Genomic DNA, 21,524 nt, shown 5'->3' with positions numbered 1-21,524 from the left:
GGTGTCAGAGAGAGCGGCAGTGATGTTAACTTTGAGGAAATTTAGTTCTCGTAACAGGATAGATAAATGAACCGTATCCGGGTTTCTTCATCTTTGTAATTGTGGTACTAAAGAGGGATTCAGTATCTGTGGTTGACTAATTTATTCCCCACCGGAAAAGATGCTTTGGCTGCAGATTTCACATTTAGAAAAAAACGTGATCCTTTGGAAAAGTTGCCACCAGTTACTTAGCCTCCAGCTTCAATCTATCCACGGAACGATCTGTCTATACTTCTGTAATGTACTGCGGCCCCAGTCAGCCACTTGGCAGCTTCGCAATCCCATGACCTTTTTAAATCCTGAAAATAAATATAGTTGCAACATTCTTGCCTTGTTAGCTCTTAAATTTGCAAATTTCTATTTGCCAAGTTGTTCTGGTCAATAAATCGCGAAGGAGGTATTGTCATGATGGATTCGGATTTCAGTATTGTATTTAGTTTACTTAAAAAAAGATTTGTGAAAAAAAGAGATAGCACTTTTAGCTATTGCTAAATGAGATCAGGAAATTATCTTCCAAATAAGCAAGTACAAAGCTGAAAAAAAAAAAGGAACAAAATCATCAATTTCCATACTGTAGAAATTGAGCAAAGACTTAACACAAATTTGAGAGGCATGGATGCTTAAAAACTGTTAACTTCTGGGAAAAACGTGGGAAGTATGTCACTCTGGCCTGGGCTGACCCCCTTGTCCAGGGTGGGGGGAACTGTAGAGGGTTTTCTACTGCGCTGGAAGGGCCTCTGTGGCTTTGGGGAGGGGGCGGCGCTGGGATCCGCGGGGCAGCAGGAGGGACTGGGAGACCCACAGCCATCCCGTGGGAAAGCTCTATCGGGATGGGCGGGAGTGAACATGTTGAGTTTTGTGGGCTGCAAACAGTCTCTATTTCTTCTCTGCCTCCTCCTCTTGCATTTTCTTCCTTGTCTTTTTTAAACATTTGTTTTTATATGGAAAGCAGTTTTTAGCTCACAGGTCATACGAAAACTGGCCAACGGCTGGCTTCGAACCGTGGCTGGCCTCGAACCGTGGCGGTCACGTGCCTTCCGCTGCTCTGCTCGTCTGAGGTTGATCCTGGTAACCGGCTGGCTGCCTGCGGACACAGAGCCTGGAGGGAGGGTGCAGGCCGAGACCCCGCCCCAAGGGCGCAGGCGTGCCCGAGAGATGCGAGCCTTAAAGAACCGGAATCCAGCGCGCACGTGGAAACGCCCGGACAGTGGCTGCGCCCCTCACCCACACACAGATGGCGGCAGAGGAAGAAAGCCTTGTCACACTGAAGGAGAGACAGCAGCTGTTCTGAACAGTTCTGTCATGAAACGTTAGGCAACGTAGACGAAACGGGCACATTCCTAAGAATCCCACGTTACTGAAACTCAGTCAAGAAGAAATAGAACATCTGAATACATTCATGGCAAGCACAGAAACTGAATTAAGCGTTTTGAAATCTTCCCACAAAGAAAAGTCTAGGCCCAACTGACCTCTATGGTAAGTTCTATCAAATAGTCACAGAAGAAATCATGGCAGTTCATCACTTACTGTGGATGGTTCAGAAGATAGTGGATTAAGGAACAATCCCAAATCATCTGACAAGGCTAGTATTACCCCGATAGCAAAGCCAAAGATATCACAAGTGGAAAAACATCACAGACCAGTATCTCTCATTAACATGGCTGCAAAATTCCTTAACAAAGTGTTAAAAAAGTGAATCCAGCAAAATATAAAAATGGTTATATACTATGACCCGATGGGGTTTATCCAAGAATGCTGGGTTTATTTGACATCCAAAAACCAATTTAATGTAATATACCAACCACATTCAATTTATAAAGAACTAACATATTCCATGATTATCTCAACAGAGGTAGGAAAAGAATTGGATGGCATTTAAGACCTATTTATGATTTTTTAAAAAAATCTTAAAAAACTAGAAATAGAAGAAAACTTTTTTAAACTGACAGAGAATTTAAGAAAACACTACAGGTAACATCATATCTAATGGCAGAAGACTGAAAATTCCCCCTTAAGATCAGTAACAAAGATGTCTACTTTTGTTATTTGTATTCACAATTATACTGAATTTTCTAGCCATTCCAAGAAAACAACCAACCAACCAATCAATTAATTAAATGTATCCGAAGTGGAAATAAAGGAGTAAAACTGTCTTTATTTAAAAAGAAAATGATTCTATATGGAGAGAATCCCCAAAAATCCATGAAAAAAACTAGAACTAATCAATGAGTTTAGCAAGGCCTTGGGATACGAGATCAATATATAAAAATCAATTGCACTTTTATATACTAGAAATACAAAACCACAAAAATTAAATGAAGAAAATTTCATTCACATCTATGAAAATGTAATCTTTTCGGAAATAACTTTAACAAAAGAAGATGACATCTACTGAAAACTACAAAATGTTGCTGAGAGAAATTAAGTATGTACATAAGTGGACATTTCATATTGATGGATTAGAAGACTCAAGATGGAAATTCTCCAAATTAGTTTAGAAATTCAACACAATTCGTATCAAAAGGCTAGGAGGCTTCTTTTGCAAAAATTTATAAGCTGATACTAAAACTTATCTGCATATTCTGACAACCTGGAATGCCCAAAATACTGTTAAAAACGAAGAACTGGCCAGACATGGTGGCTCACGCCTGTAATCTCAGCACTTTGGGAGACTGAGGCGGGTGGATCAGGAGGTTAGGAGATCGAAACCATCCTGGCTAACACAGTGAGACCCTGTCTCTACTAAAAATACAAAAAAATCAGCCGGGCGTCGTGGCGGCTCCTGTGGTCCCATCTACGCGGGAGGCTGAGGCAGGAGAATGGCGGGAACCCGGGGGCGGAGCTTGCAGGGAGCCAAAATGGCGCCGCTCACTCCAGCCTGGGCCACAGAGCAAGACTCCGTCTCAAAAAAAAAAAAAAAAAAACCTACTTGATTTCAAAAATTATGTTAAAACCACAGTAATCAAGACAACATGGTGCTGGCACAAGCTTACTCATGTACATCAATGGAAAATAATTGAGAGTCCAGAAACAAATTCATGCCTTTATGGAAAATTTACTTTTCACAAATGTTCTAAAACAACTCAGTGGGGAAAGTATGGGACTTTCAACAAAAGCCTGCCCCGCCACACACACACAGTGTCGACCCTTAACCACCAAACCTCCTAACCTACCAAACCTGTGACTATGTTACATGGCAAAAGACAGTTTGCAGTGTGATTAAGGGTATAGACATAGAGATGGGGGGGATTATCCTGGATTATCTGGGGGCAGAGGGGGCCAGTCTAGTGACTTGAGTCCTCAAGAGAGGAAGGGGAAGGCAGAAGGGTGGGTTAAAAAGACTCACTATGAGAAGGACTTCATCCTTCATTTCTAGCTTTGAAGATGGAAGGGGGGACCATGAGCCAAGCAACGTGACAGCCTCTAGAAGCTGGGAATGTCTGTCAGCTGACAGTCAATAAGAATTTGAGGACCTTCCTCTTGCACCCACAGTAAATTCATTTCTGCCAATAAACTGTATGAGATTGTCTCCTAGAGCCTCCAGAAAGGAACGCAGCTTACTGCCACGTTTATTTTAGTTTAGTGAAACGCAATCCAGACTTTTCATCTATGGACCTACAATTTGAAATAGTTTGGGGGCATTCTTAGTCCAAAAATTTAGACCAAATTTAATAACAAATTTGTGTTACTTTAAGCCCCTAAGTTTATGATTAATTCATTAAGATAGCAATAGAAAACTAATACACAATGGGATGAAAAAGAAATTAAAGAATTATAAAAGGATTTATATGAACCATGTTAAGGAAGATTATTTAAAACTAGGAAAAAAGGCAAAAAAGATGAGTGTCACGTCCTTTCAATGTCATATTGGAACACTGTTTATCAATTTCAAACAAGGATTATTTAATTTCCTATAATAATGCATCTTTTACATTTGCTAATTTGATTTGACTGAGAGCTCAAGTTCTGTGAAGTAATATGTTAACCTGACAGGTTTCATTTCAGTAGAAGAGATATTTCCAAAGGTTATGGTTTCATTACCCTGTAGGGTATTAACCAGTTTTGTACTAACCTAGCAACCTTATGACCAAGGTCTCTTTTTAAAATATCTATGAAGACTGTGTAGTTCACAGACTCGTGGAAATACTTTACATTCTACCTAGCTTGCTCATTCTTGAGCTAACAAGTCTTCAGTGTGTATTAATTTTATATTGGAATGAATCATACTTTTAACTTTTTAAAGCATTATACCTGGACAACCATAATATATTACTTTTAGGAAATCTGGATAATTTTGAGACCTGCCAAATTAGACCCATTAGTAAAAAACAAGATTTAATAAATATAAAAATAATGAATGATCATATGAATAAATAGATACAGAATAAACAAATAGTACATAAAGGTTGACAAGAAAAAGCCTTGATGATTCTGGAATGTTACATAATAATATAGGAATCAACTTTGGCTGTCATTTTCAATATCTTCATTGCTATCAATTTATGAGGGATTTTGTTAGCATTAATATGATATACAATGGAAATCTGAGGGAAAAAATGTCATTGTTTTAGGTGAAAACGGAAAATTTAACAGGAGTATAAGGAAAAAAAATCCTCGTGGAAAACAGTATTTCCCATACTTAAAGCAAGAAGACATTCTGGTGGCCAGTAGGCTCACATGTTAGTTTTGAGAGAATTTGTGTGGAAATTGATCAGTAAATTTTTTCTAAATGTCCTAGAGACGTTAGGTAATACTTCGGACAATGATGGGATTTTTAAATTATATTTCTGTAGCTACTTCTATTTTTAGAGCAAAAGATAGCCATTTTCTTTTCTATCTCTTAGGTAGAATTTTGTAGTTTAACACATCTCTATAACCAAGAGTTCATTTTTTTCCCTCAGATCAGATCCTTATGCCTGTATCTCTAGCTCTGATAGAACTTACATTTCATTTTAATTATATAGTATTACATTGTCCCTCAAATGATGGACAAAGTATTTTCCTGTTAAATTTTAAAATTATCTTAATTATGTAGTTGAGGGCCAAGGTACTTTACATACATCATAATTATACCAGAGAGAACCATGATGCAATAGAGCGCAATTGTGAGAGCTAAAGCACTGCCTCATTCTTCTACTAAATTTAAAATAGTCTGGGGGCACTCAGTCCAAAAATTTGGATCCCGGTTCCTACTGTTCCTAACTCGGTTTCTTGTCTCACTTTGTATTCTCTGACCAAAGTTATTCAGGCTAAATCAGTTTTAGGAAACAAAGATTAGCAAGTGAATTGTACTTTTAATTATTCAGTATGCTTATCTGTAAAATAAAGCTGAACAATGGCCGACTTCAATTTGTGGTTTTAAAACAAGTAGCTAAGGAAAAGCCAAACTGCCACGTGGAATTGTTCTTCCTCTACTCGAGTTTATTTCAATCTCGGGCACCCTCATAGCTACCAGTCTGGCACACGTGACACACTTTGGGGCTGAGATCAGCATTTTACGTACATTTTCAACCCAGCCATCCAACTTGAAAGACAGAAACTTCCATCTCCAGAGCGTGTTGATCACCCATGAGGAAAGCCAGCCCCAGAGAAGTTATGCCCCTTGGGTCTAGAGTCACACAGCTGACATTCAGACCCAGTTCTGCCTCAACCTGCAGGCTCTGTCCTTCCCATTAAAATGAGGGAATTGGGAAACCTGAGTTCTGGAGCTGCTTTGTGACTTAGAGTCAATCGTGTTACCTCTCTAGATCTTTGTTTTTCCAGCAATAAGAGAACATGACGAGGCTAAGTCAGGCTGAACATCTCTTCCAAACTTAAACGCAGATATGACGCATAGTGCTGTGTTTACTATACAACCATGTTGTACTTATCCTTTGAGGAAAAATAATGGAAATTTTAGGGCCAAACTTTTCAACTTTTTGGCCTGGGTGACTTGTTTTCCTCTTTAAAAAATCCATCTCACAGAGCCACTTGCTTCCACAGTTATCACATTAAAATCATCCTAGGATTTTACCACTGATCTTCATACACGTGTATGTGGACTGAGTCACATTTTGTTGTATAAATAAATGATGTCAGATAAAACATTGTGTTTAAAATAAGTGGTATGAATAATCTCTTTAAAATGCATGCCCATGAAACATGAGTAAGTTATTTGAAAGAAATATAATCTGCTTTCAATATATTTTCTCATTTAAGTTGAGCGTTGATGTGTTCAATTCACCCTAAATACAAAATAATTCTCATTTTCCTAAGAATTTTTCATGAAAGCATGTTAGGTAACTGGTAATGCCAAAAGGAAACTAAGGCATTAAATTGTGATAATAAGAAGGAATTCATGCTGAGGGAAAAAAAAAGAAAAAGATGAGATTGGACTTAAAATAAGTTACATGGACCCATTTGGAGCTGAGTCTAACAAAATATGATTTATGTGCAAAGCATTTTTTGTTACATAATTTATGAAGCAAAAACGTGGAGCATAGTCAGCATATGGTGAGTTGATTTGGAAGAGGGGATTTAAGCATAATCACTCAGCCTGGGGTTTATGCCATATTTGAATATCTGCCGTCCCTCTGCTGGCTCCCATCCCCACATGTGACCTCCTGCATGGTGATACTTACATCACATCCCACACACTTTCTGGACTGTTTTGATTATTCACTGTTGTTAACCTTAAAAAGTATGGCTTCCTGTTATGCACTTTTATTTCATGCAGCACAAGTTGTATGCAGTGTGCTTCAACTAAACAACCAGCAGGTCAGAATAGCTTTTATGTATTTATTTTGTAAATCCCAGCTTTCTCTGGGTCCTCATAAAGAGGAATAATAGGGAAAACAGTTTCTGGCCACTATGCTTTGTTATTTCAGACATGCATGGCCTCCTATATAATTTGCTTATTGATTTCAATAATAAAGACCAGGAAATTACATCCTCTCTTGTCTATGGAGCTATGAATCACAGATTGCTTAACCACTGTCAAATTAAACAACTTGCCTGTGACTGAGAAAAGATTCACGTAAAAACTAAAATGATCATCAGCCTCCCACTAATCCAGTATGTCCCCCATGTTAAATGAAGTCAGCATCACTCTGGGCAGCTGTGCCGCCTCCTTTAATGAAATCAGCCTCCTTCTCAATCATTTGTATTTTGCCACACGGTTTGAATCCTGGATTCTGGAAGAAGATTATGCTAGATACCTTTCTCTCCTGTGAGATAACTGTTCAAAAACAAAGACACAATTAAAATAAAAATTAGACATTAGTACAGTGGCTCATGCCTATAATCCCAGTGCTTTCGGAGATGGATTCAGGAGAATCACTTAAGGCCAAGAGTCTGAGACAAGCCTGGGCAACATAGAGGATCCCAGTCTGTACAAAATAAAAAAATTAAAAGAATTAGCTAGGCATGGAGGCTCATGTTTGTAGTCCCAGCTACTTGGGAGGCTGAGGCAGGAGGATCACTTGAGTCCAAAAGCTTGAGGCAGTGAGCTATGTTCATGCCACTGCACTCTAGTTTGGACCACAGAGTGAGATTCTATTTCTACAATAATAATAAAAATAATAATAATGATCATTAAAATCAAACAAAACATTGAAAGAACTCTGGTTTCTGATTATCTAAAAGCTCCCAGCCGATAGCGGAAATACTGTTTTGTAATGCTAACATTTGAATACCCAAGGTCTCTCATAGATTTATTGCATCAAATACCTGGGTTAAATTTAGAACAAGGCTGATCTTCAGGAGCAGATTCTCATTCTAAATCACAAAGTTGTATCTAGAAGCTGAGTGTTTAAAAGGACAAAACCAACAGTGGGCTCTGGGTGCCCAGGCAAGCAACCTCTAGAAGTATTTTGCTTTTTCAGAAAGCAACGAAGGGGCTTAAAATCATTTGTGGAAATGATTTAAATGATTTAAGGGTTGAAAGCAAAAAACTAACAAACAAAAAAACCTTATCTGGACCCAGTATTCTCTTTATAGGTAGAATAATGATAGAAATTGCAATGCACAATTTTACTGCAAATTTTGCTTGAAAGCAGATAAATCATCTTGGAAAAGTAGATTTAACCCTCTGGACTTTTGTTTCCTTATCTAAGCCTGAGGGTTTGATGATGTCTTCGATGTTTTTAGGAGTTCTAACTGTATATATTTTAATGCCAAAATAATCTTTGAGGCCAATCTTAATTCTACAATTTGAAAATAGTTTTAAGTTAAAAATTTTAATGTGCTTGGATAACCTGCAAATTTACATTTAAACCTGTTTATATAATTATTCACTCACATTTAAATGTGGTAACTTCTGCCCATGTGATCTCAAATTAAAACACCCATTGAAGCTAGAGGAATACTTAACATGTTAATAACATCTGATGAGACCCAAATGAAATCTGGTATGAAGCACTTCTTGGTCAAGAAGTTCTCTCTTTTTGTTAATGTACATTTTATTAGTTTCCATTACCCAATGAACAAGGTATATAAATTAGATGGGTTCTTCTTTTTTGAATTATTGTCAGGTTATACAAAGAGGAAAGGCGGAACATTAAAAGAATGAAAATTCAAAGGACTTGAATCATAGGTCTGTTAGTAAATCTGTGATTTGATAAACAAAGATTTATAGACTATTTGAAACATTACTATTTACAAGTAAAATTATCCAAAGCATTCACAACTTTCACTGTCTTGATTAGACTGCATCTTTTGTCTCCAGGTGAAAATAACTTTTAAAGTTATTTTCAAAAAATATTTATTTTTTGATGCTTAATTTTTAGTTGCCTAGTGATATGATTGCTATTCATATCTAAAAGGAAAACCTCGGGTGGTATGTCATAGTGAAAAGTCATTAAGTTATTATTAAAAATGGCTTAAATGCAGTTTAAAGCCAGCTTCCACGAATGACTCTTGTGATGAACAAGAAACTAATATAGATTATTTGTAGAAATAAATGTTCTTTAATTCCTAGACTCCTATAAAACCACCTGAATAATATTGTGCACTAACTGTGGATTTTGATAAAATGTATGTTTTTCATGTCAGAATGAATGAATTATATGCATGATAGAAAGCAATAGCTCCCAAATTTCCCATAAAGGACGTCTTTTGTTACAGCTTTTTTTTTTCATCAATATCAGTGGTTTAAAAGATATTTTTCTATTACAACTGGATAGCCAGCAGTACAATACTGGCTTTCTACAATGGCATTTTTAGGTTGTGAGGTGCTTCTGAGGCTAAAGATATGTGATATTTGACTTTTTGAAATAGTGAAATATAAATCTCTAATAGTCTGAGAAGTTGAAATTGGGAATTACTAATGTAAAGAAAATAACTTATAAACAAGGGCCTTGATTCAAGTCTTTTCCATGACTTTGGTTAACTTTATCTATTTAAAAAAAAAGTAGGCAATTTTTAAGCTTCCCTTTTAATGCTAACATTTCATAATTGTGTTTTCAGCATCCCACTTGATGAAAATTCCTGTTGTAATAAATTAGCCCCTTGAGGTTCCTAGAAAAGCAGAGAGACTTGATATCACCTCCTTCCTCCCACTCTCCATGTACACAAACTCCAACTGATACTTTCTCTTATATTATTATTTAAACTATTTTCTTTGTGACTCTGCATTCTATCTTCTATCTTGACTTTATTCACCCAAGATAGCCAAAAAGACAAAGATTTGAGCCATGAGGTATGTGTATGATACATAGGGAGAAAATACATACTTATATAGATTATATGTATATATGTATATCTCCATATATATGTTATATACCCATAAAATATGTACCAAATTGCTCCTTCAAGTTGTATGTTAGACCATAAACACAAAATATAAAACAAAATGAAAATATAATAAATGTTTTTAATGTCATTGACTGGTGTAAAGGCATTCATAAATAGCATTTTAAAGAAAAACACATTAAAAATAATTAAAATACAAAATATAAAATAAGTATTTTGAAACACTATCTTTAATGTTTATAGCCTAAAATATACTTTAAATAAATAACCTACATTAAAAGATCTGTTTTTTTGACAAAATAAACACAAGTCTAAAGAAAAAAGGAAAACATAAATGTAAAAAAGAGAATGTAGTAAAACAGGAAATAACAAAGAGGATCAGTAAATACAAAAGTTATTTACCTTTACCCCCCCCAAAAATGAATAAAATATACGAGTCTTTAAGCCAACTTTTAAAGGGAGGTGCTGTGGTTTGAATATATGTGTCCTCCCAAAATTTATGTGTTAAAACTTAATCCCCAATGTGATAATATCAAGAGCCATGGCCTTTGGGAGGTAATTAGGTCATGAGGGCTCCATGTTTGTGAATGGAATAACACTTTTAATAAGTATCCTTACTTATTAAAGAGACTTGAGGGGAACTGTTTGCCCTTCCATCATGTAAAGACCCAACAAGAAGGTGCCACCTATGAAGGAGAAGACAAGCCCTCACCAGACACCAAATCTGCTGATACTTTGATCTTGGACTTCCCAGCCTCCAGAACCATTAGCAAGAAATTTGTATTTCTATTTTACCCAGTCCAAGGTATTTTGTAATAGTAGCCTGAGCAAACTAAGACAGGAAGAAAAAAAGTATATATAGCTGTATCAGAAATTAAAAGGGGACATAACTACAGTAGAACATATACTTGAATATATATTTTTATATATTTTTGACAATATATCAAAAATTTAAGTTAATGCATTTGAAGAAGATAACAATACCTTTCTGAAAACATAATATTAAACTATTCTTTAAATTACAAAATTTAAATATAATTATAGAAATTGCCACACCCCAAGTTACCACAGATGTAATTTTGCAGATGCATTTTAGAAAACTTTAAGATTTAAACTTCTTATTATCCCTTTTTAATTTCAAAATATAGAAAAGTGTTCCTCTTCCATTCGTGGCTAAGTAAATTCTTGCTGAACCAACAGATAGCAACTCTAAACAAAATGTTGAAAAAGCAACTACCTGCAGGCACTGGAGAGTGAAAATAGTCTGGTAGATGCTGAAGGGAAGTTATGAATAAGATCACAGGAGGGTTTGACTCTCCAGTTGTTGTCACAGTTGTTTTAACTGCTTTTAGAATGAGGAAGTCTGCAGATGTTGCCACACAAAGCAGCTAAAATTCATATGGAAACCCATGGACTTACTGACTTGAAAGGCCAGGGACAAAGACTGGGGCAACTGCAGCTGTTGGTAAGTGAAGGAGCATATTACAAAGAAGAAAGGACAATCTCAGGGAAACAATTTTGCATAAAAAGCAGTCCGAATCTCTAGACTTCAAAAGGCCAACTAAGGTTTTACCCACACAGGGGAGATAGAATCAGAAGTTTGAGTTCAGCTATTGCTTAACATTTTTTTAAATAAGAAGAATGAAAATCTTTCAGAGTAACATAATTTAGAATTTAGAGTTTCTACAATGTTTTGCAGTGTTCAAGATACAATCTTCTATTACTTGATATACAACAGAATAGAAAATAATAAACATTCTCAAGAAGAAAGACTGTCAGAGACTAACCCTGAGACCATCCAGATAAAGATTATGAGGTAGCCATTATAACTGCGCACAAGGATAGCAAGGAATAAATTGTTAAAACAAATACAAGGTAGAAAAATTTCAGCAGAGAAGTTAAAACTATTACAAATGAAAATTAGAAAACTAAAATATATCTGAAATAAAATCTTGCTAGATAAGCTTATCAGCAAAATAGAGAAGACAGAAGAATTAGTGAACTTGATGACTCCTCAATATAAAATATCCAACCTGAATAAGAAGGAAGATGATTCAGAAAAATAAATAATAGAACCTCAGAGAACTGTGGGACAATATCAAAATGTGTATGTGTGTGTGTGTATGTGCATGTCTCAGAAGGAGAAAAGAGAGACAATAAAGCAGAAAAAAATTTAGAAGAAATAATGTCTGACATTACACAATTTTGATGGAAGACATAATTTACAGATTCAAGAAACTCAGTGAACCCTAACAGGATAAAGTCACACATACGTACATACTCATGCACATATATGCAGAGGCCTTAATACATCATAGACAGACTACTAAAGACCAAAGATAAAGAGAACATATAGAAAAAAGGCAGAGGAAAATGATAAATTCCGTATCAGTGAATAATGATTTGAATAACCTCAGGCTTCTTATCAGAAATAGTAAGAGCCAGAAAAAAAACAAAACAAAACAAACAAACAAAAAGCTACTTTTTAAAAATACTAGAAGAAAAAAAAAAATGTCAACCAAGAATTCTATATTCAATGAAAATATCCTTTAAGAATGTAGATAAAATGAAGACATTTTCAGAGAAATGAAATAAGCTAATCTCTACTATAAGAAATGCTAGAGGGAGTTCTTCAGGCCAAGATAAAACTATAAAGAAACATGAATCGACTGGAAGAAATAGGATGTATTGCATTTACATGTGTTACAATCCCTGTAATATTTTAAAATTAGTATTACAGGGATTATAGCACATGCAAATACAGTACATATGACAACTAGAGAATCAAAACCAAGGGTGTGGTAAAGTGATCATGCACTTCCAGGATTTGTATACCGCATACAAAGTGGTTTAATATTAACTGTGTAAACTATGAGGAGGTAAGGATTCATTGTAATTATAGGAACAACCACTAAGAAAGAAAATAGCTATAAAAATTTTTTAAAAATTAAGTAAAAGAAAATAAAATTCCTAAAAAATGTATATATTCCAAAAGAATGCCAAACAGGAGAAAGAGAAGTATGAAAACAAAGAGACAAATGCAACTCTTAACAGGAAAATGATAGACATAAATCCAACTATATCAAGAATTACATTAGATCATCAATCACTCCAATTACAAGGCAGAAATTTTTGCAAGAAATAAAAAGGCAAGATCCAACTATATGTTATCTACAAGAGAAACACATTAAAAATAAAGAACTAGAAAGGTTTTGATTAACAGAAAGTATACCTACCATGCAAACAGTACACATAAGAAGGCCTGGAGTGTTTAGAGTAAAATCATATAGATTTCAAGTTAAGAAATATTAACAGATAAAAATGATGAAAGGTTTGTCGGGAATACAAAACAATCATTAAAGTATATTTATCAAAGGATAGAAGAGAATGAAAAACTACTCATATCCTTAAAAAGATTATAAACTATACTGAAACTAGTCAATTTTAAGATAAGAAATAAGATGATAGTCTCACATAGTATATATACAAAATTTTTCAATAAGCTATCAGCAAATTAAAATTGTCATTATAATAAAAAAAATTATAGCAAGAAGTGTTCATCTCAGAAATATAAAGATAATACATCACAAAACGTAATACAACACATTTACTTTTTTTTTTTTTTTTTGAGACTGCGCCTTGCTCTGTCACCCAGGCTGGAGTGCAGTGGCTTGATCTCGGCTCACTGCAGGCTTTGCCTCCCAAGTTCAAATAATTCTCCTGTCTCAGCCTCCCGAGTAGCTGGGACTACAGGCGCCGCCACCACACTTGGCTAATTTTTTGTATTTTTAGTAGAGACGGGGTTTCACCGTGTTAGCCAGGATGGTCTCAATCTAAACAAAATAGTATATTTATAAAGGCAAAATTAATTTTAAAAATTTAATACTGACTCATCAAGAAAAATAACAACAAAAGAGGCCATTTTCAAAGCAGGAAGAAAAAGGATTTTTTTTTTCCCCTGAATCAGTTTCTAGTAAAACCTTTAACATACATCAGACTTAATGGTGACAGGTTAGAAAAAGCATTCCCATTAAACATATGAATAAGAACCAAGATATCTGCAATGTTCCCTTACGTTAAACATTACACTGGAGGTATGTGTAAAGATAAAGATTTTATGAGGAGATATTCCAAAGACAGATTTGTGATTCCTTGGATGTGACACTGTTGAATGTGAATCTGAAAGCTTTTATGGAGCAATGTCAAATTTGTGAGCCACATGGAGATGGATGTGAGATTATAATACACTTTTATATGTACTATCATAGAGGTAAAACTCTCTATCTTAATATTAACTTTGAAAATGTTAAACTGAGAATCCTGTTAACTTAAACTTTATGAATTGGCATATTGTATTACTGCAAGATATATTTTATTTTCAGCACAATGCCAAAACAAAAGATTTTTTAAAAACTATAAAAATGCATATATTTTTCTAACTTTAATTTGTTTTAAAGCACATTTTAAATGTCATTTCTCATTGAGTAAAATTGTCAAATTTATATGGAAAATTTTAAGATAAAAAGAAATAGGCAAAGAATTGGAAAAAGACAAAACTGGCAATATTTATATTCAATTTAGTGTTCTAAGTATATAATCCAAGAAACCATACAGATAAATTACTAAAACTTGTAAGAAGATTTGATATAGTTGCTGGATTACTATATAATTGAATAATTACATAGAAAATAAGTAGCATTCTAAGTGCCTTTAATAATTAAAGAGGGACTTCCGATTCTAGCCACAACAAAATAGCCAGAACTGGATTAACCGTCCCAGATAAAAATCACTAAAAAATAATCAAAATATATGTTTTTAAAAACAGTTTCAGACTTTGAATAACATGTAGCCCAGGACAGAGATCCCTGAGAAAAGGAACACAAATGAGGTGACAATGTGATAGACCCAGATCAACGCCTGGAAAAAGTTTCAAAGCTACAATGTGAGGAGTGGGGACAAAACAGTCTAGTGGCTTTGCTGAGTTGAGGAGGCAAGTACTGCAATTCAGGCAAAGTACTGGTGAGCGGGGAGCCCTGGAGAAGAACTCTGGAGATCTGTAAGAGGGTCTCCTTCAAACTTTTGCTGAGCACAGTTCTGCACATGCACGTATAGAATTTACTCAAGATGAAGAAAGAACCAACCAAAACAAGCATAGTATAATGCTGAGAACTCATAAAATAGAGTAGGAAATCTTGCTAATTGAAAGAGCATTGAGACAGAGTCCTCAGAAGGAATTTTCTCAGTAATGGGTACAAGTTAGCTATAAACTCAAGTTTGCTCTGATATTGCTATAAAAAGCTTAAAAGCAACCTCAAAGGCTGAAACTGAGTACAAAACATCTCATTGGAACCCAGGATACTTCCCAGCAGGATTCAAAGGAATGAAATATTTTGTATATAATTTGTATTACAGTAATATATTGTATTCCTTTATATATCATATTGTATTTCTTTACATATGTAATGATATATCATCCTACTTTAGAGGATGAAGTTACAGATGTATATTATAAACTCTAGAACAACCGCTAACACTGTTTTAAAAAGCTGTAACTGATAAGCAAATGGAGATAAAATAGGATTATAAAATATAATCAATCCAGAAAAAGGGAAGAAAAAGAAAAAAGCAAAAAAATGAAAAAATGAAACAAATTGCAAGATGACAGATTTAAACCTAATCATATTATAATCACATTATATATAAATAGGCTAAATACTCCAATTACAAAACAAAGATTGTTGAATAAAAAATAAGACCCAACTACATGCTTTCAGCAAGAAACCCACTTCAGATATAAAGATATAGATTCAGTAAAACTGAATAAGTCAATGTCACAAATACATATATATAATATGCTCACACTAATTAAAAGAAAGCTGGAATGACTGCATTAATATCAGAAAATGTAGATTTCAGAGCAAAGAATATTACCGGGGATAAAGAGACTGAATTCACAATATTATAGGGGTAAAATAGTTGAGAGAACATAAGATTAGTCTATGTGTGTATCTGATAGGCCAACTTCAATATATATAAAACAAAAATTAGTAGAACTGAGTGGATAGATACACATATCCACAATTGTATTTGCAAAGTTCAACAACTTAATCATTAATAGATCAAGCAGAGAATGTAAGGATTTACAAGAATTGAAAACATCACCAACCATCTTGACATTTATCGAGCAACCCCACCCAACAACAGCAGGAAGTATATTCTTTTCAATTTCCCGTGGAACATTGAATCAGATAGATCATACAACAGGCTCAATAAACATAAAAACATTAAAACCACACAAAAGAATGGTCCATGTCCACAAATGAATTACATTAGAAATCAACAGCAAAATATTTTAAATATTCATCCGTATTTTCAAACCAAACAACATACTTCTAAATAACTCATGGGTCAAAAAAGAAATGACTGGGCAAGTAAGAAAGTATTTTGAACTGAGTGGTAATGAAGCACAACACATCAAAATCTGAGGAACAGAGCTATGTAATTTAGAGAAAAAATCCTAAAATTAAATGCCCATATTAGAATAAAAAAATTGTCAAATCAATCATTTCGAAGCCTCCATCTTAAGAAATATTCAGCCTTCAATATGGTGGAATAGAACCTTTCAGCAGTTGTCATCAATTTGAACAACTATCCACACTTGAAAATGCCTTTGCAAGAATTAAGGAATCCAGGTAAGAGACTATGACACCTGAGTGTAGTATGGAACTAAGATACCCTCTGTGTGGGAAAGTAGAGTGAAATCATCACCTAACTTCATGTGGAGCCCAGCACCAGGTACATTCCAGAGAAACCCAGTGCGGGGCTGATTCCAGCAGCCTCAGGATCCAGATTAGCCTCTGCAGATACGGGCTGCAGGCTTGCCCAGCATCAAGCTCGACCCTGCTGCCCCAGACTCTCAGCTGTCTCCCATGGCTGCACGCTCCCAGCTGCTTCAGTCCCCAAGCCCATGTTAGTGCCAGAGACCTAGCCACTGTGGACCTAGCCTTCAGGCCAGCCCCCACAGATGCAGTCTCTTGGCCAGCCTCCATGTACCCAGGCTCTATGCTAGCCCCGTAGTCTCAGGTACTAGGCCAGCACCCGTGGACACAGGCTTGAGACTGGCCCCTGCCGACCCAGGTTCCCAGGCCTCTCCCAGCACCAAGACAGCCCACGCTCCATGTCAGTCCCCACATTCACAGGCTTCAGTAGACCCAAGGTCCAGGCCTGCTCCAGTAGCTTCAGAGTGTAGGCTCACCCCAAAGTCAGCAGAAGGAAGGAAATAATAAATATCAGAGCCAAAATAAATGAAATAGATATTTTAAAAATCAGTGTAAATATCAGTGAAAGAGATGGTTTTTTCAAAAGATAACTAAAATTGGCAAGTCGTTAGCTAGACTAAAGAAACAGAAAAGACTCAAAAAACTAAAATGAGAAATGAAAGAGGAGGTATTACAACTGACATCACAGAAATACAAAGGATTATAAGAGAATACATTAGCCATTAGCCATATAACAGCCCAAGTCATTATACATTGCAAACAAATTGGATAACACAAAAGAAATGGAGAAATTACTAGAGTCATACAACCCACCAAGGATGGTTCATGAAGAAATAGAAAATCTAAATAGAGCAATAACGAGTAAAGAGATTCAGTGATCAAAATATTTAAAAAAAAAAAAAAAATCTCAGGTTCTGATTACTTCACTGGTAAATTCTAGCAAACATTTAAGGAAGAAATAATATCAATTCTTCTCAAACTCTTCCAAAAACTTGAGGGGAAAGAAATACTATCAAATTCAATTTACAAAATCCGTGTTATTCTAATATAAAAGCCAGACAGGGACACTGCAAGGAAAGAAAATTACAGACCAATATCCCTGATGAACATAGATGCAAAAATCCTTAACAAATACTAGAAATCCAAATTCAGCAGCACATCACAAGGACAATTCATTATAATTAGGTGAGGTTTACCCTTGGGATGCAAAGACGGATCAACATATACAATCAATAAATATGATATACTGCATTAACCATATGAAAGATAAAAATCATATGGTCATCTTAATATATGCAGAAAAATCTTTTGAAAAAAATCAGCATCCTTTCATCATAAAAACTCTTAACAAATTAGGTATAGAAAGATTATACTTCAACACTATAGAGATCATATATGACAAGCCCACAGCTAACATACTTAATGGTGAAAAAGGTGAAAAACTAAAAATTTTTCCCCCAAGATAGGGAACAGAACAAGGGTACACACTCTCACTACGTCTATTCGGTATAGTACAGGAAGTCTTAGTCGTAGTAATTAGTCAAGAAAAATAAATAAAAGGCATCTAAATTGAAAAGAAAGAATTACAACTATCTGTTTCCGCAGATGACATTTTTTATATAGAGAAAATCCCTGAAGACTCCACCAAAAAACTGTTAGAACTAATAAATTCAGTAAAGTTGCAAGACATAAAATCAACATGCAAATCAGTAGTAATTTGTATACTAATAACAAACTATCTAAAAAAGAATTTTTTTTAAAAAAAATGCCATTTACAATAGCATTAAAAAGAATAAAATACTTAGGCATATGTTTAACCAAGGAGGTGAAAGATCTGTATGCTGAAAACTATAAAACTGATTCAAGAGGCTGAAGAAAACACAGATAAATGGGAAGATATCCCATGTTTATGAATTAGAATTGATAGTGTTAAAATGTCCATACTAACTAAAGCTATCTGCATATTCAGTGTAATCCCTATCAAAATTCCAATGGCATTTTCCTCAGAAATAGAAAAAAAAATTCTAAAATTTGTATGAAACCACAAAAAAAATAGCCAAAGCAACAGTGACCAAGAAGAACAAAGCTGGAGGCATCACAATACCTGATTTCAAAATATACTACAAAGCTATAGTAATTCAAACAGCATGATACTGGGATAAAAACAGACATACAGAGCAATGAAACAAAATTTAGAGTCCAGAAATAAATCCATGCATTTTGTTCAATTAATCTTCAACAAAGATGCCAAAAATATGCAATAGGAAAAGGACAGTCTCTTTGATGAATGGTGATGGGAAACCAGATATCACATGCAGAAGAATAAAATTGGACTCATCTTACACCATATACAAAATCAAATCACAATAGATTAAACCTTAAACTTACGACCTGAATCTTTAAATTTATTAGAAGAAACAATAGGAAAAAAGCTTCCTGACATAGAACTGGCCAAAGATTTTTTTGATATGACTTCAAAAGCACAGGCAATAAAAGCAAACCTAAACAAATGGGATTACATCATACTGAAGAGCTTCTGCACAGCTAAGACAACAGTCAACAGAGTGAAGAGACAGCCTGTAGAACAGGAGACAATATTTGCAAACATACATCTGATAATGAGTAATATCCAAAATATGTAAGTAACTCAAATAACTCAATGGCAAGAAAACAAATAACTGAATTTTTAAAAAATGAGCAAAATATTTGAACTGACATTTCTCAAAAAAATACAAAGGGCCAATAACTATCTTTAAAAAAATTGCTTATTATCACTAATCATCAGGCAAATGCAAATTAAAATCACAATGAGATAATAATAGTTTATATTTGTATTCTGTATATATAGGCCAAACATTGTTTCAAATGTTTAATGTAAATTAAGCCATTTAATTCCTACAACATTCCAATGAGGTAAGTGATATTACTACCATTTTATAGAGAAGTTAAATAAATAATTTGCTGAAATTCAAACAGCAAATCAGTTGAGAGTCAGGATTTTAATCTAGGAAGATTGGTAGTCATTTCGCAAAAGTGAAAACAGAAATGGCCAGCAAACTTATATATATATTGTCTCAAAAATAATATGAGAAATATAAAAAGTGCTGTTATACCATATGCTAGCAATGATACAAAGAAATGAAAATGCTTACAAATGGCTGGTGTGTAAATACATGAAGATGGCAAGAAACACGTACCAAAATGCAATAAATTTGAACATATTTTCATCCAAGCAACTTTACTTCCAGAAGACAAGAATAAAAACACACTGTAACATTTTTAACTTGTAACAAAATACTGGAAATAACCTAAGCACCCTGGACTGGACAGGTGAATGGGCTAAAAAAAACCTCATGGCATATTCATTAAATGGAATAATGTGCTGATGGAGAAAATATATGAACTTGTAGTACCTGTACCATTTCAGATATGCTCAAAAATATCTCTTAAGTTAAAAACACATAGGGTTGCAGAATGATGCTAATTTTGTAAATCTAGGAAATCTCAAAGTTTATTCTACTGATTGATTTTGAAACAGGAAGTAAAAGTAGGAGAAACATTTGTGAGAATAATAGACATCAAACCAAGGAACGTGCCTCCCTCTGAACAGGGCAGATGGGAATCTCTCTTAGAGAAAAGTCACAGTACACTACTTCTTCATGCACTAATGGGTTGGGATTTGAGGTTTTAAGATAATAGGACTTGATTTTACTTGAAGGATGAAAATTTTCTTCCAGTAACATGACTTTACCCTATTTCTTGTGAAGTGATCTTTCTTGATCTGCTTTGTATTTTAAACCAGACTCACACCCCTTTATTAACTGAAGCTGACTCGACCGGAACTATCTGGGATCACCCATCAATGTTTTCCTTCTGATCTCAACTTTTCTCCTTATTGTGGGGCGTGGAAAAGAGGAGATCGCAGCAGGGAAGTTTTTGTTCTTGTTCACATGCTAACAATGGTAAGCTTCTTCAAAGTGAATCACACTAGCATCACAAGAGTTAGGACAGGTGATATAACTAGGAGCTGAGAAAATTAAGTGCCATAAAAGAATCATCTTTAAATACTGAAGTGCTTCTGTGTGATTGAATTATACAGCATTTCCTGATTCAAAGCAGTTTCACATAATCTCATTTAACACTTTTAAAGTCATAGTAGTTGAACTGAGTATATCACACTCCTGTTACGGCTTTTTCTTGATTATAGGACAAAATGAAAAGAACTTTTATTATCTGGCTCCAATTATACTTTCAAGGTTCAACTCTTCCCATCTGGTAAGATTTTTCTTCTTTACAAAATGCCCCAACTGAGGCACCCACGTACTAGGCACAGGAGACTACCTGTTTGAAATATCCCTTGCTTCTCCTGGAAATGCTGTTCCCACACTGAACTCATGTGCCAACTCTCAGCTCAAAAGTGCATATTTGTCTCTACCAGTGGACTAAGGACCAGCTCCTAGGATGGGAGCGATTTCTTACTCATGTTTATAAAGTGCTATGCAGAAAATAGCAGAGCTATGGGAAAGAAAGAGACCGGGGTAGAAAAGTCATTTGAATTGGATGTACATGAAGAAAAGGCACTTTAGGTAAGACCTGATAGCAAAGTGCTGTTAAGAGGAGAGAAGGTCAAATCAAAGGTACCGACAGAACATATTAAGCATGGCCTAGGCTGAGCAAAGCCAAATTTAAACCTGATTTTGTGTGTTGAAGCACCTTATTTTCCAATATGTTAATGTGTGGCCATTCTCATATACATAACAAAGCCGATGGATTATTTATTCAATTGTATGTTTTGTTATAGGAGCCTCTGTCATTAAAAAGAATATTTATTTTCATATTTGGGAAAAGTTGCCCAGGCAAACACACACCTGGCCATGCATCTTTAGTTTTGTTATTGTTCTTAGGTTTATTTGAAACTTACAAAGAAAAAGAAAATCAATGACTTCTCAGAAAAAGGAAAAAAACAGATGTAGGTGG

The 21,524-nt window shown here is 34.8% G+C and overlaps 3 long non-coding RNA genes across 5 annotated transcripts in view; 1 reads left to right on the top strand and 2 right to left on the bottom strand.

Annotated features, from left to right (window-relative positions):
- LOC105466539 (uncharacterized) overlaps positions 1-21,524 on the bottom strand; it is a 146,074-nt gene that overhangs the window by 81,899 nt on the left and 42,651 nt on the right. The gene's annotated exons all lie outside the window — the stretch shown is intronic.
- The window catches only part of LOC105466537 (uncharacterized), an 84,883-nt gene that overhangs the window by 48,669 nt on the left and 14,690 nt on the right, over positions 1-21,524 (bottom strand). The gene's annotated exons all lie outside the window — the stretch shown is intronic.
- Positions 1,177-21,325, top strand: LOC139362138 (uncharacterized). Of its 2 annotated transcripts, none has more exons than XR_011620466.1 (3): positions 1,177-1,515; positions 9,484-9,715; positions 20,350-21,325. It is a non-coding gene; the product is annotated as an uncharacterized lncRNA (long non-coding RNA). The 2 variants fall into 2 exon arrangements; XR_011620465.1 differs by lacking the exon at positions 20,350-21,325 and adding an exon at positions 14,594-15,174.

Source organism: Macaca nemestrina, chromosome 3 (genome assembly GCF_043159975.1).
Source record: "Macaca nemestrina isolate mMacNem1 chromosome 3, mMacNem.hap1, whole genome shotgun sequence".
Lineage (NCBI taxonomy): Eukaryota > Metazoa > Chordata > Mammalia > Primates > Cercopithecidae > Macaca > Macaca nemestrina.
The sequence above is the reverse complement of the archived record's forward strand: the minus strand, read 5'-3'. Positions and strand labels throughout refer to the sequence as shown.